Source organism: Hirundo rustica, chromosome 10 (assembly GCF_015227805.2).
Source record: "Hirundo rustica isolate bHirRus1 chromosome 10, bHirRus1.pri.v3, whole genome shotgun sequence".
Lineage (NCBI taxonomy): Eukaryota > Metazoa > Chordata > Aves > Passeriformes > Hirundinidae > Hirundo > Hirundo rustica.
In genome coordinates this window covers 5976017-5992359 of record NC_053459.1, presented here as the reverse complement: position 1 = coordinate 5992359, position 16343 = coordinate 5976017, and the positions used below count along the sequence as shown (strand labels likewise).

General features: G+C 44.5%; 1 protein-coding gene across 5 annotated transcripts in view; it reads left to right on the top strand.

Annotated features, from left to right (window-relative positions):
• MAP3K13 (mitogen-activated protein kinase kinase kinase 13) overlaps nt 1-16343 on the top strand; it is a 72942-nt gene that overhangs the window by 6956 nt on the left and 49643 nt on the right. For all 5 annotated transcript variants that reach the window (XM_040073995.1, XM_040074002.1, XM_040073998.2 and 2 more), the window contains one exon: nt 1671-1785. The gene's annotated coding sequence lies outside the window, so the exon portion shown is untranslated. The remainder of the gene's footprint in view (nt 1-1670; nt 1786-16343) is intronic.

Below are 16343 nucleotides of genomic sequence, written 5' to 3'. Positions count from 1 at the left end.
GTCACTCTACAACAAAAACTTGGAGGTTGTTAAGACATTCATCAGGCACTGGGATTTTGCAGAATAACCCAGGAGTGAAACTGCATTTTGTGGAGCAAAGTGTACCGAGAGTGGTGTTTGCAAGGGGGACTGATGCTTGTATTTGAGAGAGCTTGAAAGAAGGAGCTCCACACAGAGTTCGACACACACGTGCATGTGTGGAGTTACCTGAAGTTCAGGGGAGCTGCTTTTTAAGCATTTTCCTTTAATCCCTGTTGTCTGTGTGACACTCTGCTCTTCCTTTTGTAGTTCTTCCAGCAGCAAGTTGACAAGGACTGTGAATTTGGGCTGTGTGTAAGACCTCTATACCTGTGGGCTTACAAAGAGGTGTGGGAATTGTCCTGCAGATATTCCCAAAAGGAGAAAAAAACCTTGGGGATACTTTGCATCTCCAGCAGTGGTGTGAAAGTGGAAATGGACAGTAGATACTGAGCTGTAATTACTGGGAAGCAGGAGTCTTTTCTAGGCTAGTGGGAATGTTCGGAGTGTGACCTGAGTCATCTGAAAGAGTTGAAGGGTTTCACTGCCTTGAGCAACTTTGTGACTCTTTCACAGATGTTTCCAAAAGGACACAACATTGATAATGGGAACTGTGGGATGCGCCACATTGAAATTTTATCTGCCTAAGTAGCTGCTAGTCCAATTCCATTAATGTTTGCATATTTAATAAACTTCTAATGTGGGATTTTAATGAGTTGGCAGTTATCTCTGAACACCCAGCAGCAGCAGCAGTCTCAGAGTTTAGGTGGTTCTCAAATGGAGATTTCTCTCACTTAGAAGGCATGTGGCCTTTCCTTGGGCAGTCAGCACTTGGCAGGCTCGGGAGCACTTTGATTTGGTTTGTACTGATGTACATCAACAGTGAATTTTTAATTTGGATGGAGCCCTAGGGTTAAGTTTTTTGGGGAGGCCTCTTTTTAGAAAGCCGGATGTAGGAGAAATGACCTTGGTTAATCTCGTAACACTCCATTTATCTACTTGGGATGTTTCTTGCTAGGGATCTAATTGTTTTGGCCGCAAAATGGGACTGCCAGGGAAATTGCTTCTAGCGTGGCATTTACTCATTTACACTCCCAGTGCTTTTGCTTTGCCTTTTCAGCCTAATTTTGTAAACATATGTCCAACTCCTCATAGTCCCAGGCAGGGTAAAAGTGCCCCGGTTGTGCTGTACAGTTGGACCCAAGTGTCTCTGGTGAGGAGAAGGAAGGTAATCTGTCATCGAGGGAACTGTAGCAAAATTCAACAGAACAGTTCAGTGTTTATGATTTGAGATACACCTGAGTGTAGTAAATATATGTCAGTATATCAAATGTAGCAGGCAAGGTGCAAGGGACTTTTGATAACAGTGTAATTCTCAGTTCTGGCACCAGTATGACTTTAAATAAGTTCCTTTCACATTCCCAATCTTCAGCATGAATTCTCAGTATGCCACTGTGGATGGTAAGCTGTGAGGGTGGCAAGGGTGAGGAAATAATTCCTTACATCCACCTTTGAGATAAGACAGCAATAATTCAGTGACTGGACCATCAGATGGGTTTCAGGTGACCTTTCAGCAGGCCTGGTAGAAAGCAGGAAAAATTTAGCGTTTATCTGAGCCATATTTTAAATTGAAGTTCTTTTTATATCTCCAGAACACCAGTTTGGGAGGAACAGCAAAGAGAATTAAGGACAAAAACTGATGGACCATTACATCTTCCGAAATGAGCCTTTTCACACTTCCCTACTGGAAAATAACATGTCCTGAAGGTGAGTAGGTTTTGTGTGTGACAGATGAGCTGCCTGATGTCTTGTGCCTTGACCAAAGGCAGACCCACCCTCATTCCAGCTTGGCCTGACACTGCCTCTCTGGGCTGGCACAACCCATGGAAACGTGCTTGTGAAAATGTGTATTTTATCTCCAGGAGAAATAGGGAGGAGGCAGGGAATATTTTCTACTAATGAATTATCATTGACTTAGAAGCCTTTGAAAAAGCTGGAGTGATTAGTGAAAGAGGCGAGCCATTGGAAATTGAAAATATCACAGATATTTTCTGGTGAGTGGAGAAATTGTAGGTGTTTTATTTGCAGCATGAGGAAGTTAAGCTTGTAAGACAAACTTTGGTTTACTTTGATGAGTGTGTTAAATTATGTAATGCATTTTCTAGTTTTGTTCCAGTTGTATCTCAAATGATATTTTCAGTGTTCAGAAGAGCTGAAGAAGAGTGCTTGCTATCAAAGATGATAAAGTAATTTCCCCAAAGTAAAGAACACAATGCTTGAATGAAATTAAATCAGAATTGTATTTTGTAGAGTTTGTGATATCTATTATGTTATTTTTGTACTCAGCCCCTTAGGGCTGTAGGCAGTGACTGTACAGTTTTGTTTTAAAATCCTTTAGTAACAGAAATCAAAATGGGAAATGTTACATAAGTCCTGCACTCAACATTGAAATAAAACCAGCATTTCTGAGGCAGTTAAGGTTTAAAATATCTTGGTTCAGACTTTACTCTCACTTAATAAATAACATATAAAAGGAAGCAATCAGCTATGTACGCCTAAGTTTGCCCACTTAGCAGCATTAATTCTTATTTTTTAAAATTAGGCTAATAAATTTGCCTTTCTCATGGCTACTTTGTTAATAATTATTTTTTGGGGTGTTTTTTGGCATGAGCCAACTAGCAGCTCTGGACTCAAAGACAATAGTGGAGTGTAAATGGTGAAAAACAGGTGGTTATCAGTAGTCATTCTGCCTGCACAGAAATTGCTTGAAAATGTTCAATGCTGCTGTCACAGGCCTTTTGTACATAAATGCTTTTTCATGTGAGGAAAAAGCCCAGTAGAATTTCAGCCTAGAGTGAACTCTTCATGTGCTTCTATAGTTTTGAAGCTCATTAGCCATGTGAGTTCCCTGAACATTTGTATATTTGGTAGCATGGAGAGCCTCTCAGCAATGTTGGGCTTGACAGGTACAAGAGAATGCAGTGTCAGGGGATTTTACTTGTTGAGGAAGGAAAGTCTTGTAGCTGGAGAGAAAAATACTGTTCACATTCTTCGGTGCTCTTTGGTGTCTGTGTGATCTGCATAGTTCTGCATAAAGGGATGGAAACCTGAAAGCCCCAAAGCAAAAGGTGGGACTGAGTTCTAAAAGCTGTCTTGTCTTTCCTAAGTGCTTATGTTTTCCAAGTGTCCTCTTCAGATGTTATCCGTGAGCCTTTTGCCAAAAGCTCCATAAAGCTGGGGAATCTCACTGGGAAATACCTTTTCTGGTGTAGTCTTTGTTTTGCTGTTGTGTGGGTGAGCAGAAATACTTTCTCTGCCTATTGCGTTCTCCTTTCCTGGTCTGTAAAATAGTGCAACTTCACTCTGTGGAGAAAGATTGTGCAACAGAGGGAAGAGAGAGAGTGAAAAGAGGATATTTTTTGCTGTTCTAAGGCTTCTTTGTTCTCAGAGGTCAGGAGGAGCTGAGCTCCAGTGATTTCATATGCTCTCCTGTTACCTGTTCTCATGCTGGCCATAAGCCTAAAGGGACAGATCCTCCTCTGGATGAGTCATTAAGTAAATATCAGGCTGTGCTGGTATTCCTGCTCTGAGTACTTGTTCTTATTTCTTGTGTTTTGTTTACTTGCTGTTTTCTTAGCTGCTATCACAACCCCAGCAGATTTTGTCAGCACAGGGACTTCTCACGGTGTGCAGCTGGGGAGAGGCACCTGCCCTGGAGCCAGGAGCTGTTCCAGCCTTGTTCAAGGAGGGATTTTCAACTGTAGCTGGGACATACTTGGAGATATTTCCAGTAAAACAGTTCTGGTTCTTGGCTCTTGATGCTCAAGAGGCATCTTGCCAGATGGCCTGTGGGCTGGATGTGGTGCCTGCTCCGGCTGCATCCCTCCGGCAGGACAGGGCATGGGAAGGAAGTGCAGCCCATGGGAGCACTGGAGCACAGTGTTCAGAGCTGTCACTGGAACCTTCAGCAGTTTGTTCCTGCTGGGCTGCTGCAGAGAGAGCTGGAGCTCTGTGAGCTGTGCTTCTCCAGCAGCTGCTGCAGCCAGAGGTGGCTCAGGAATGATTGTAGAGTCTTAGAACCGTGAAATGGTTCATGTTTGAAGGGACCTTAAAGCTCATCCAGTTCCAACCCCTGCCACTCACTAGATCAGATTGCTCAGGGCCCCATCCAGCCTGCCCCTGAACAATTCCAGCAATGTGGAGGCCACAACCTCTCTGGGTAACATCTGATGACATGGTGCATCTCCTGGAGGAGGTTTGCAGCTTCTGTGGGGACAGGGACAGGGTGCTTCAAGTGTTTGTGCTCACTGGGGAGCTCTACTAGCAAGGGACAAGGGCACGCTATCCACTGGCCCACCCACGCACCCTAAGACTGACTTGCAGTGTGCGCACGTCCTGATACTGGATAACCACTGGGTTTTGTCTGGAGTCTGGATTTGTGTCTGTTTTTTGTGTGGAGATTTGACTGTATCAGGCTTCTATCCTAACTACAAAACCTTGAATAGGAGTAGAGGTCCCTGGTAGGTTCTCTCCTTGCCTGTGTGCCCCAGTATGTCATCACTAATGGCCTTACGGGATTTGAAAATGCCTTAGTGTTTGTGCATGAAATTCTTAGTCTCATTAGGACAAAAATATGCCATCAATTTAACCTGCATCTTGACAAAATATGGACATTTTGAACCTTGGGCAAAAACTGCATGATGCTGCCCAGCCAGGATCAGTTACCATCCTTATTTTCTCTGGGAGAGGGAATATTTCCAGTGCTGTGTGGCTGAGAGTGTTCTGGGGGAGCTGACCAGGCCACTGGAGATGAAAGCTGTGAGGCAGAGCTGCATCAGCTTCTATTTACATCCTTATTTTATTGATACTTCCTTCAGTGCTTTGCTTATCCCCTCCTGCCAAGAGCAGCCCTGCCAGCCACCTCCAAAGACACCTGAAGAAGCCCAGCTCATCGTGTGGTTCTGTCTCTTTCCTGTGGATCCCGGGGGCTCCACGTTGTGAACTGCAAGCCCAGTAGGTGCTGCTGAGCTGTGGCACAAGCAGTGTGAGCAGCCTGAGACACACCATGTTTCCTGTAGGAGGATCCCTAAGATCCATCCCCACATTGAATTTACAGCCAGTGTTGCCGCAGTGGATTTGACAGCTTGGCTGCTGGGTGTATGTGGCCTTTCTGGGATGTTTCAGCTGCTGTGTTGGGAATGGTTTGTTTTGCTTTAACTGGATGTGAAACTTCACCACTGTGGCCTGATGGATCCCCTTGATGGCACAGGGTACAATTAGCATCAGCCTGGGGTAAGCTGTTCACCCACTGCACTGCGATTGACCTGCCATGAGCAAAACTTGAGGAATTCCTGGTCTGGGACCTTTCTGTGCCAGGAGTTGTCTGCAGCCCAGTTTAGTTAGAAAGTGTCAAGACTAAAACTACTGCACATCTTTCTTTTATTAAGGTCTGCTGTTAAGAATATAATTTTTGCTAAGCAGAGCACTTTAGGCTGACATTTATTGAAGGGAATAAACTGTAAAAACCTGTACTCACATTGTACGGAAAAGGAGACATTGTTTCAGATTCCCATGGTGTTTTTTTCAGCTGCCTGAGTAAAACAATTCTGTTTTCAAAATATGTTTTTCCTACATTTAAATATTGTGTGGATGAATTTAAAAAAATGTTTGATTATGTTCTGATCATGTGTAACATTTGTATACTGATCAGTAGATACTGGTGCTGCAATAAAGAAACTGTAAATTTGCCAGGTGGCATTGGCTGTCTGCAGGTCCCCTTATCAAAAAAGATTATATTGTTTCTCAAGCACATTGCGCTTGCCATCTTGAAGCAGAATTGCATTTCTATTAAAACCATGTTTGCTCAGTGCTTCCAGGTAAAGGAGAATTCAGCATTCCTGATAAGGACCACAATCCACTTTTATTTAATTAATTTACCACTTGACTTGGTCTCCATTCTCTGGTGCTTGAGCATTGCATTGCCTGCTGTTTTGGAGTTGCTATATTTGGAAAGCTGCTCAGTTTTTTGTTTTCCGGTGTCTGTTATCACAATTTGTTTTTTGCATCGAAATCTAACCACTGTCTTTGAGGTGTTGCATCTTTTTTAATCTCTACTTTAATCTCTAGTTTTCTCTTTTTTGGTTTATACAACCACGATAAAAGCAACCAGTTTATACTGAGGTCAATTTGATGATAATAAATTCCTTCTCTCCTTCCTTAAGCCCCAGTGTGAATGAAAAAAGCTAAATTTACTGTCTGTTCCTCATGCCTTTTCGTCTAGCACAGGAGAAAATTAAGCTATTTTGACCTTTCTTTGACACTTGTAGTCAGTGAAGTTGAAGGCAAAGGCTTTGTATAAGTAAATGAAGTCGGTATTGTTTTCTTCTAAAATTGTTATTAATGCACTCTAATGTGCTGCAATTAAAGTCCCAGCCTATGAAGGCAAGCACAGGCAATCTCAGCTGCTATTTCATCCATCTTCAAGGGTTTGTCCATCTTTGAAGTGCCCTGTGACAGAGGTTTGAGGCGGTGGCTCTGGGTGGGTGCCACACACCTCTGGTGAGCTCTGTCCTGCCTTTCTCCTGGCGTTGCTGGTGCTGCCAGAGCATCACCTGGGTGGAGTCTGAGCAGGGCTGCTGAAATCAGGGGCCCTGCCACTGGTGTGTGACATGGAGCAAAAAAAGCACTCACAATTAATAGATGGTTTCACAGAATCCCAGAGTGGTTTGGGTTGGAAGGGACTTAAAAATCATCTCATTCCACCCACTGCCATGGACAGGATCACCTTCCACTATCCCAGGCTGCTCCAAGCCTTGGACACTTCCAGGGATCCAGGGGCAGCCACAGCTTCTCTGGGCAGCCTGTGCCAGGGCCTCCCCACCCTCACAGGGAACAATCTCTTCCTAACATCCTATCTAAATCTCTCATCTTTTAGTCTAAAACCATTCCCCCTTGTCCTTGCATTCTCCATTACAGCTGTAACTTAGGAGGGCAGGGAGTGTGCGTAGTTTACCACCCAAAACCTGATTGTGTCTGCTACTTTGTATTTTTCTGTTGTACTTGAAAAACAGAACTGTATGCTCTTAAATGGTTGTGCTCTGTCCTGAGAGGGAAGGTAAGAAGGGGAAAACTTAATGTTTGCTTGGCAGAATGTTGCAGCAGTAGCAGAGGATGTTGTATCTCAGTCCGGGTAATTTCAGGTGTAACAGAACTCCTGCTTACACTTTGCATTCCTGCTTTTCTGCTGTGTGTTTCCTAGACAGCTGTGCTTGCACTGGCTGCCTTATCTCAAAGGTGATTACACTGGTATCTTTATTTGCTCTGCCCTGTGCTGATACCAGCCTTCAGCCAACCCTCTGTTCCCAGCCTCAGGATGGGCAGAGTGGAGGCTGAAAAATGAGCTGGTGCTTAATACCTTGCTGGTGGGTGGGAGAGTGTTGTTCACTGAGAAACTGGACAGCATAACTTGGTGGTGAACTCAAACTGTGGTTGCTTATCTCGGGCACAGACTCCAGGAAATGGAAACCAGCCTTGGTTTTTTTTTCCTGATAGAAGAGTTTCCAAACAGGTTATGTGTCTCCAAGTAAAGGCTTTTCTGGATGTACTTCTCTAGAAAGTCGCAATACATTTATGCAGTGTGCTGTCTCATGCAGTTAAAATGATTGGCAGTTTTTGGGAAGTGCCATCTGAAAAATGCAAGCGATTTGCTTCATCACAGTACAGTACAGAAAATTTCCTTTTGCTGTTTCCCTACCCGTAATGGCACAGCTCTGTAATGGAGTAAGGTGTAGGTCACTGCAGTTTGCATTTTGCTTTACTCTGAAAAGAGCTCATCCCTTCAGAGGTGCACATGGTGTTGTCCAAAAACTGCTGTTGGCATCAGCCAAACCAAATTTGTAATTATGTTGCTGTGAAAAATGGGGCTGTGCAGAAACGAATTTGCATCCCTTAAAGAAATTAATAGCGCCATGGTGTTGATACTGGACATCAGGTGATACAAAGTAGAGGTCAGAGTTTGAGATGAGTGTACCTAAAGATTCCTCTCCTTTGCCTTGGGTGGCTGAATATGATAATTCAGAATAAAACAGGCCAAGGGAGCCATTGTGTAGCCAGTGTTTGAAAGCCAGGCCTTTCAGCTCCATGCCTAAACTAGTGCATGCAATTATATGTTTCATTGGTGTCTAGTATTTACTGAGGTTTCTGTTCTTCAGTGTGGTAAATGCTTTTGCATATTACTTAAAAGGATGGGCAAAAAATCCATCTTGCATAAGGAGTAGCTCTGTTTTAATGTTGGATAGAAGTTTAGCTTATTGTGAGCTTTTGGAATGAATGCTGTTAAATGAGCTCTTCTGAATTTTCTTAACACTGAAGGATTTTTATACAAGAAGTTCATATATATATATTTATACATATATATATATATATGGCTAGAGACATGCCCAGTAAAAAATGGGCAATTTGATTAAAGCAGGAATTTAAGGAAGCGTTAGAATGGTTGCCTGGGGCTTCAGTATGATTTTGCAGTGCTCTGGATGGTTAATACAGAATACACTAACTGCTAGGACAGAGAAGCCCAGAATAATTTTCCTTGTCCCAGTTAAGTCAAGAACTATTAGAGCAGTGGAAATAAGGTTTCAACAAGAGGAGAAGAAAGGGTGAGGGACGTGTCAGCTCTCAGTCTTGGTGGTGAGAGGGGAGAGTACCAGAATTTGGAATGGAAGAAGGGTGAGTAGCAGTTACCAGTCAAAATAGACTAATGTTGCGTGTAAGTGCATTAGGGATGATTTTCATTCTTTGCAGTAAGACATGGAGGTCAAAGGAATATGGGATTTTCTTTGACCTGCATGTTTGTCAGGGAAAGGCTTTTTCTCTGCTTTCAGACCTGATGTTTGAGCCATTTTAAGTCATTTCTCTCCAGCCAAGTCCCACCAAACCATGCTACGCTGGCCATGCAGGAGTTTGAGCCTCATCCCATGGCTTTGCTTCCCTGGTGCTGGAAGCAGAGAGGGCACAGCAGCTCAGAGGCTCCAGTAAACCACTCTCCCTGTCTAGCTCATACTTAAATGTTTAGAGGACTGGCATCAAGTACTTTTTAAATGTATCTTTCCCACCTTTTCCTAAGGTATATTTATCTCCTGTCACATCTTGAGGTGTTGGGTTGTGACATTGCAGTAGAAGTAGCATTTCTGAGCAGCATGTTGAAGGACCAGGACCTTGACAGGGATTGTGTGAGAGGATTCTTTAACGTTCTCTCTGCAGCACCCTGTGGTGTTTCACTGGGAATTACTCAGGAAGCGGAATTTCTAGTCTCTTTTGGAAGTGCAAGTGTAACAAGACAACTGGGAGGAATGAGAAGGTGTTGTGGTGCTAGACCACAGTCCCATATGCAGCCCTGAAGCTGTGTGCCCAGTAGCCACAACCAAGAACCATTATGTTTTCTGGCTGATGGCCTTCTCGTCCAAGGTGACCATCGATAAGTGACCTGTGAGAAGAAATGGGCTCCTTGCTAAAGGAGGAGATGTTCTGCTTTGCCCTTCTTTGCAAGGAGCTAACTCAGCACTGTGCTTGAGGATTGATCTTCAGGACTAATTTCTGATAGTGCTTCATCTTTATTCTCCTATCAGCAGTCTGGCTCCAGAAGCCTCCATACCTCATTCCATTATTCCCTTGGCTAAGGGAATGTCGAATGCAGTACTCTTGAGCAGTTCATGTGATTGCTCTGCCCTGCCCTTTGCCTGTCTTTGGGGTGACCACAAGAGGATGGAGCAGTGTGTTCAGGCTTCCAGGAGATACTGCAGGGCCTAGAGAACATACTTCTACCCATTCTGAACTGATGATGTGTCTGGAGCAAGAGAAACTGTTCTCACACTTGGGTAAAAATGCAATCCCTTCTCTCATTCTCCCATGTCGATATTTTGCAACATCAGGGTTACTTTCCCTGGTTTTCAGGTTAAAATATGTATTTTAACACATGTTCCTGTGTAGTTGAGATTCCGTATCTGTGCAACACATTTTTTTTTTAAAACTACGGACAGCAATGAGCCTGTGTCTGCAGTGCCTCCCTCCCCATGGAGCACATGGGAAGGAAGAAGTTTGATCAACCTGTTTGTTACAGAGGAGAGGAAAGGCAAACCCAGAAGGGAGGCAGAAGGAACCATTAAGTGTTCTTTTCCTCTCTGCGAGATCCTCTGATGTGCTAAAGGAAATTGTGCTTCTTGACATCTTAGATGATTATATTCACGAAATCCAACCCTGAAATATCATCCCTGTATTAGACACTGGCCATCTACAGTCAGAATGTTATTTTGTGCCTTTATTTTGATTACCTTTGTTACCTCTGGCACTTGGCAGGAGCAAAAAGCCTCATCATTCTGATTGCTTCAGTTTCCCAAGATGTCTTTTGAGAGAAAATGTTTCCTGAGCTTTGTTGCAACCTCTTAAGTAGAATTTGGTCTTTCTGGGAATCATGTGAGATCAAGTGATTGCCTGGAGCAAGAGAAGGTACTGAAGCTGCAATGGCAAAGACCTTGATATCAAAGGCCACCTGCTACTGCTCTCCATCTCTTCAGCCTTAAGTTACCAGCTTGTAAATTCATCCTGTCTTCCTATGGAATGGCTGGCAGGTACTCAGCAGGTGAACTGGGCTCTTTCTCAGGGAATAGTTCACATTTGTATCCCAGTCGGAAATTTCCTCCTGCATAAACTTTTGTCTGGTCTTCACAAGACATGCTGTGTTGTCTTTTGGGTTCTTTCTGTGTGCTCTTTTTACTATTTTCTTGGTTTTCCTGGCATCAGTCAACAAATCCATGTCAACATGTAGCTTTGGCCTTCAGGTTCGCAACCCAGCTTACACAGACACCTGGTAGGAGTAGAAAATACTGTCTCACAGTAGAATTCTAATAGCTATCTGTTTTTTTCCCAAACCTTCGTTTATTGATCAGCTTGTGTAAAGAATTTCTTATGAAAAACTTAAATGAACTCCTGAACACTTTCTGGTTGGAGAAAATGGAGAAAAATGTCTTATCATCTCTATTGATGTGGCTGAACTACACACACAGACACACAGCATCGATTAACCTGGGTCTTCTGCTCACAATGTGTATTTTTTTTACTGTGCTCCGTCAGAAATGCATTTCTAACAAGCTGAGGTTGTATTCATGGAATGAACTGTGTCAGTGTTGTAATACTCATGGAAAAATCTCTGCTAGGACCTCTCCACTTCCAGGGCTGCAGGCCTGTGATCCGGCTCTAATGGTCTGGTCACATACTCTTGTGGGCTTTCCTCACCTTGGATCTACTGCATAAAGGACAGAGCATCTTTTCAGTCATTATGCTTATGAACAGCTTTTGTAGTTTAATTTAGTGTAGCTGTTCTAAAATGTTTTAATTTCAGCCTAAACACAGATGTGGTGGCCCCATCAATGCTGTGTAGGTTCAGGTGTTGCAGTATGTACATGTGCCATTATTTTTTTCTTTGGTTTGTTTTGCCTGCTATTTGGCACAAGAGAGGCTCCCCTGCCCTCCTGCTGCCAGCAGCTACAGACAGCTGCCAGTCTCCAGTGGGAATACATATTTCCAGCCAATATCTACATCTGGTCCTGTCCTGGAGGGATGGAGCTGCTGCTGTCAGCTGGAGGTGAGGGAGGTTTCCTTTTGGCTCTCCAGTCAGAAGCAAGATGTAAGATGCAGCTCTGGTGATGGCTTGAAGAAGGTTTTGATATATTTTTTTTATGACTCAAGCTATTTAATGTCTCTGTGCTTTCCTCTGAGGCAGAGGGTCCTGGTTTGGGGAGTAACTGTGCCACCTTGATCCTGGAAAGGAGGAGCCCCCTGCACAAAGCATGACTGCCTGAGTCTCCTGAGGTGTTCTGGGGGTCTGTCCAAGGGTTGCTTCCTTGGGCTGTTCTCCCTTCTGCAGCCTTGGTACAGTACAGTGTGAGGTCCCCAGCCAGTGTTTGGTAAGAGATGGGAAGGCTTCCCTTACTCAGTGCCATCTATCTGGGATATTCAGAGTGAGTTTCTCAGAAGGAAAAATGACATGGTTGTGTCACAGGAGATTGCAGTTACAGTAGAATCATATCATAATGTGTCGGTGTAAGTGTTTAATGCTTTCTGTCATTTGAGTAGCAGCACACACCAGCATTTTCCTTGTCATCTGTATCTTTTTAGGGTTGGACTTGGCTTATTTCTCCAGAGGCCTGCAAAGCTCGTTGTTTTGCAAGGAGAAATGCCATGACATCAGCTTTTGGGAAGCTGAAAATCCAGAGCAGCCAGCAGTGACAATTGAGGTCCTGCTTTGTCAGGGGTGATACCTTCCTGTGTCAGGTGTGTATGGAGGAGTCCAGGGTGCTGTTCTGGCATTGCAAGGTTTTCCCCAGCAACTTTATGCAAAGAAAGAGACTTCTGATGTGTCTGTACTTGCAATGAGTAGTTGTGTCCTTGGAGGTTAATCGGGGCTGTGCTGTGGGTTTCTGTTTCCTCCTAATTTTTTTCACGGGCAGAAAACTACTTTGTTGGAGTTGCATCTCATGGTCACTTTCTCAATTGCACTCCCAGCCTTGAAGAGAGTTGAAAATATAAGAATACTAGTGTATATTTTTAAATCTTTTCGTGCTTTTAAAAGAGAAAAGCTCATGGATGACCTTCACTTGCTGTGTGGAGGTTTTCCAGAGGCTGGACAGATTTCAGTAGCATTTGTGGTGCACTATTCCCTACCTTACCAGTGTGTGCAGCTGCATGAGGCTCTTCTACTGGGAGGGAGGAAGGCTGAGCCAAAGGGTTTCCTGCTCTCCTTCCGAGCTTGACCAGGCAGTTCTTGGGCATAGCTGGCTTTGGGATGTGTGACATAATTCCAATAAAACAGTTACGCTGCTGGTGTAAAATCTGGGTCTAATCTTTGTGCTTGGTTTTAGTGAAATCACATTTCTCTTTAGGACTGCAGACTGGGAGGAAGACTGGATATGCTGGTGGAGGCAGCAGAGGAGTTGGCTCAATTTCAGCAAGTGGATAGAGATGCAGGAAAAAGAGTGAAGTTTGAGATGAGAAAGATATAAATAGGGAAAGGAAGTGGGCTTCTTTCTGATGGTGAAGGGGAAAGAAGGAGGTAATGGTGAGCAGGAAAGGGTAGAAGAATGGAGCTGGAGATCTCACAGGGGTCATGGAATGCATTAATTTCTTTTTCAGATTGTTCTTGCATTTTAGGTAGAAAGAATCACTAATTAGCAACTTTTTTCCGGGATTTATTTAACCAGTTTGAGCTTACTGTTTTGAGTTGGATGGGAATAACTCAAGGAAGTGATGGGGAAAGAATGATCCTTACTGACAAGTTTTATTTGTTAGGAAAGGAGCACAGGGAGAAAGTCAGTCCTTGTAGGGACAGTTTTGCAATAGCAACAGTTCCAGTCCCTTTTCTGCTCCTAGGGCTCTGGGGATCCATTTTCTTCTGTGTTTCCACATGCATCTTCCTTCGGTGATTCTCCAGTTTCAGTGTTCTTAGCAGGCAGCATGGTGCCTTTTGTCAGACACCTGCAGCCCTGGCTGCTTCCTCAGGTGTGGTGCAGCAGCTCTTGTTATCCCTTGCACTGTGTTGGGCTGGCAGGGCTGGGAAATCGAGGGCTGGGAAGACTCCAGAGCTCCATGTATGCTGCTCACCCTCCTGCTGCTGCCCTGAGCAGAGAGAAGGAAGGGAGCTGAGTGTGTTGCTGGCTTGTGCAGCTCTGTCTGTAGCATCAGGTATGAAAATCTCCCTGGTGCTTTTCTTCTATTTTATTTTTATACTTACGTTCTCGCTGTGTGTCATCTAGAAATCAAAGCAGGAGTGTGCAGTTCAGCAACAGCAGCAGAACTGTGCTTACTACTTATCTGCTGCTTTGCTCAAATGAAACATTTATGGGGCCAGAGACTCCTCACTGCTCCATCTCAAATCTTTCAGCCTCCTACACTATGATGATTTTTCTCTTTGCATTTTGACAAAGCTCCTCTAAGAAATACAGTGAAATCAAATTATCTTCCACTGGTCTCTCTCCCCATCTTTCCTTTGTGTACCCAGTTTGCTTTTTTTCCCTTGACCATGCCATATGGGGAGCAGCTGTTGGTAGAATCAGTGCTTTTATATTCACTGTGAGTTGAGTTTTCCCCCCAGTGTGATGGGCAGAGATGTGCCCTCAGTTATTGGTACCTGGTTCTGTTCCCTGCTCTGTTCCGAGGTGGTGTGATTGGGTAGGAGCTCCTGACCCCTGGAGCAGGGAGTAACCCAGTGCTGCAGCACATTGCCTGTTGATGCTCCAAGCTGTGTTGGCTGACTTGGTCTCCATGGAGAGCAGTGGGATCCTTTCCAAGGCCTGGATCTCATCTGCCCCTACTTTGAGGCCTGGAGCGAAACCTGGGCAGTAGTTCTGTTCCTTGGGCACGCTGGAGTGGAGATAACTTTTGCAAAAAAAAGGTTGTTCCTGAGCCTTGCCAGAGACTTTTACAGGACCTAGTGCTCAATTTTCCCTGCCAGAGAATGGTCTACTTTTTTGATTTAAGTTTTCTAGCTTAAAGCAGTGCTGCATGGATGCTGAAAGCCCACGCTCCTAAAATAGATCGAGTAGAACAAGCACTTTAGTGCTGACTCCTCTTCAGGAAAGGAGAGGGAAGGTAACAATGAGCAGATGGCAGGTATTAGTCATATCACCTGATATATCTGAGCACCTCAGACCCCATGGGCACAAAGGTGCTGGGGGGACCAAGAGGGAAGAAGGAATCCTCCCAGCAAGCCATGCTGGCTGTTGGAGTTGCGCAGCGTACAGGCAGAGGGACCTGAGAAAATGTGAGGACTTGCAGCCAGAGGCTCACCCAAGAAAAGTGTGTTCACAGAGAGCCCTGGCCAGAGCCTGGGCCTACATTTACCTGCCCAGGTTTCCAAGCCATTTCCTCATGCATTTGACAAGCCCTCGGAGCATGACTCCTTGGGACTCCCACGCTTTGTTCCCTCTGCAGAAGGGGCAGAATGAAGGTCCAGGTACCTCAGAAATAACTGAATTCCCCCCATGTCAGGATCAGCTGGAATGACATTATCCTATCTTCTACTCTGATAAATGCTCTACAGAAGCCGCTTAATCTTTTTCTGTGGTATCTAAATTGCCAGTGTGCACCTTGCAGTCAAGTTGGGCTGGCCCAGCGTCCCCTCCCTTCTCCAGGTCCTTGGTATCCAAGTGTTGGCCCTGGCCCAGCTGGCAGTGGGTTCATAGGAGAGCCTGGAGCTGCTCCCTCCTGCTGATGTGCTGGGGACACAGCATGGAAATGAAATGTAGAATCTCTACAGTCCCTTATGCAGAAGTCCCTTCCAGCAAACCTGACACCATGGAGCAAGTAGGGCACAGAAGTGTCTGCGGAGGCAGCGTGGAAGTGCTGCACTTCCAGTTGCTTGCTCTGGCTGCACTGTTTGTATCATCATTTACTTCAAACCCAGCCTGGCCAAAAGGCAGCTGTGGGCACAGCAGAGGGAAGGGAGGTCCGAATTTGGGCTCTTTTGACTCCTCCGTGCAGAGATGGGGTCATCAGGAATCAGAGCGTTGATATGCTCTCCCTGAAGAATGGCTGTATCTTTATTTTTATGTTTTTACCCAATTTGTTTGGGGTTTTTATTGTTTTAAATTTTCTACAGCAGAGGCTGAATGTGTGGTCTCCTCCTTTTTCCCCCTCTTTTGTTTCAACCTTTTGGCAATACTTCCTAAAGAGCTGCTCTGCTGGAGTCACTCCCATCATTTTTCACACTTGTGCTCAGCCCTCTGTGGAAGCCAAGCACCCTGTGGGCCTCTGAATTACAAATCCCGTTTTGGTGGCACCTTGCATCCTTGGGCTTCAGCTTCTGCCAAGCACCTAATGGCTGTAGGGAGCGAGTAAAACACGTCTGCTGTGATACATAAAGGGTTAAACCGAGCTCTGTTCATTAGTGTTGATGCTTTTAATTGTGCCAGAGCATTTGAAAATGCGGCAGTGGACAGGGCAGCAGGCAGTAAACACCGTTAAATGACAATACTGTTCAATATTTGCTGTTAATTGAGGGAGGCAGCAGCTGCTGGTATGCAGCTTCAGCCAGGATGAATTAGTAATGAGTCTGTAACTGGGCTTTTTTCTTTTCTGGTTTAAGGTTGCATCAGCCCTTTACAGTTCAGTAACATGGTTGGGATAGAAATAAAAATCATCATGCCCTAAATTGAAGATTTTGTTTTGTTTTTGTTTTCCGGTGAGTTGTCATGGAGCCTGGTGTCAGTGATAAATTTGGCAGCAGTAATGAAACTGCCTTGTATTTAAGGACCAAACTTAAAGATTTTGGTTAGCTT